At 36.6% G+C, this 2,746-nt stretch overlaps 1 long non-coding RNA gene across 1 annotated transcript; it reads right to left on the reverse strand.

Moving 5' to 3' along the window:
• Window positions 1-473: 473 nt before the first annotated feature.
• Window positions 474-2,746, reverse strand: LOC128289423 (uncharacterized). Its single transcript, XR_008279070.1, has 2 exons — window positions 2,508-2,746; window positions 474-666 (listed from the first exon to the last, which is right to left on the reverse strand). It is a non-coding gene; the product is annotated as an uncharacterized LOC128289423 (long non-coding RNA).

Consider the following 2,746-nt stretch of genomic DNA (forward strand, 5'->3'; position numbering starts at 1 on the left):
AGTATCGTCTACATCTTATTGGCAGCTTGTCTACATGTAGCACCCCAAACCCGGCCCAGACGTTATGACCGGATCCGACATGCCACATCGAAGCATTCAAAACATTTTATATTGTTGATCCAGAAAAACTTACTTAGTGTTTTAAAAGATAATTTCATTATATGTTAAAGTGAATGGAAGCTGTGGACCAGGTAGGAAACTAAAAAAGAGGTGGTGAGTCCATCAGACTGCTTAAGTTCCAAGCTCCCTTCGGATCCAATCCTAGACATGCATACAGCCATTGCCACACCTTAACGTCATGGATATTTCTAGGAAACCGATTTGATTAAGTCATTTTTAGGAAAAGTGATTAATTTTGGAAAATACTTTCATTGCGGAAGCTTTGCTTGTTGTCGTGTTATTTTGAAATCAATTGTTGTATTTTTTTTTTTTTGAAAACGCGGCCTAAAGCTATCCAATTTCAACAGTTAAAATAAGTAATACCTATCTTAGTAATACATATTAAAACCATCAAAAATAATTAAGCGGCCTTATTACATTTAAAAACCCAAAACTTCAAACGTAAATAAAAGGATGTCCAGTTCACCAGAAGAAAATCAAACTTTCAGAATGGGTGGCCACTCCGAATTCCCTCACAGCTCCAAGCCCACTATGGTTGGGGATTTCCTGCGTGGATGAAAATAAAAGGGGTGAGTTTGGGGAAACTCAGTGTGTAAGGAAAACCCATTCAAAGCCCAAGTCAGCTCAAGCCTAGTGGGCCTAAGCCCATTCAGGTAATAGTGGTAATGGGCCAGAGCCCTTTTCAGATTACAATAAACTGGGCCTTAGCCTTTTATTCAGATAATAAAGATGGCCCATAGGCCCATTTCAAAATACATGCAACATCAAGAACATATGCAAGCCCATTTGGGGAGACTACTCAACCCACCAACCACTACACTCCACCCGTATTCACCATACACTCCATGTGGGGAATAGCTCAACCCACCCATTAACACTCCACGATTCTTGACCTTGTTGCTCGATTATCAAAGAATTGAGGCAAAGCCTCCAAGACGTGGACAAGCCACTTTCAGTACTTCCTCCGTCAATATCCCAATCCCATGCATCAGATAATAACAACATGGCATGCAGTAAATAACAACAGTCAAACATGCATTTAGGTCAATTTAACCCTAGGGGTATTTCGGTAATTTATCTACTAGGGGTAAAACTGTAAATTTTCTACTTTTAAAGGTATTTCAGTAATTTATCTATTTTAGGGTTTTTCATGCATATTCCTACTTTTCACGTACTAACAGAATCACGTACCAAGGGTTCTTACCGAATTGGGCCCGTTGGCCCATCATTCTAATTTTGGCCCAGTAAGCCCAAAAATATCGAGGGCACAAAAATCATGCACTGTGCAATCCAAATTTTGCAGCTTACCAAAAACATTAATCGATTTACCTCACGAGCATTCGCTTTTCGCAAATCTACAAAATACCGGTTTTCGCATTTCGCTTTTCGACTTTTGCCAATCTAGACTAAGAAAGAGGGTGTTAGTTACACACTGCTTTGCGACGATATCTTGTGAGATCCACACACGAACGCCTACAATTGGATTACTAACACATTAATCTAACTATTCAAATACGAACTACGATTAACCCCTTACAATATTCGCCAACCACACCTACAGATCATAGTAAGCTTATAAGAAAACAATAAGCAACTCATTAACAATTTTTGTCAATGTTTACCACATAATCATAATTTCACTGCAAGCTGTCTTCCTGAGCAACAGTCACTAAATTATTTATAACTGGAGCTACGAAACTCCAAATCAAGTGCTGTTAATTTTCCCTGAAAATAGACTCACATATCTTCTATCCATAAAATTTGCAGAATTTTTGGTATGCCCAATCAATACCAGATTTTTCTTAAAGTTTCCCATGTTTCACTGTTTGACTAATCTGACCACTCTTCATTACAAATCAAATTTCTCATTGTACAGAATTCAAAATATGTTCTCGTTTATTTCATTTGAAACTAGACTCAACAAGCTTTAATTAAATAATTTATTCAACTTCTAATTCATCTCCCACAATTTATGGTGATTTTCCAAAGTCACGTTATTGCTGCTGTCCCAAGCAGATTTATTACCAAATTCACTCTTTCACACATAACTTGCATGCATGTTATTTAAACATGTATATCACCAATCAATCATCACATATCTATGAGTTCACTTAAGTATAGTCTCTATTTCATCATTTTAAAGCACAACATGTTAGCCGATTTTTCCCCTTAGCATCTAAGGCACATGCATGCTCATTTGTTTGGCTCAACTTCACCTATCTTCCATTTTTCATCAAAAGAACATGAAACAACAACCATTTCCTTCATTTTAATTCATGACCAAATGCTCACAGCACAACTAAAAACCAAAATATGCTTCAAGAGTTAAGGTAGAATCAAGAAGAACTCATGAACATCAAGATAGAAGCAAACTACCATGAACTTACCTTCAATTTTCTTCCCCAAGTGACCGAACATTCAAGAGCTTTCTCCTCTCCTTTCTCTTCTCTAACTTTAGGCTATGATGAACAAAGATGGACAAAACTTTATTCTTTTCACCCCTTTTTCTTTTAATAAAATTTGATATTTCATCCATTTAATTCTTTAATACAAAAGACATGAAATTCTCATCATGGAACATTTACCTAAACCATTATCATGGAACATTTACCTAACCCATTATCAT

This window comes from Gossypium arboreum, chromosome 2 (assembly GCF_025698485.1).
Source record: "Gossypium arboreum isolate Shixiya-1 chromosome 2, ASM2569848v2, whole genome shotgun sequence".
NCBI classification, from domain to species: domain Eukaryota; kingdom Viridiplantae; phylum Streptophyta; class Magnoliopsida; order Malvales; family Malvaceae; genus Gossypium; species Gossypium arboreum.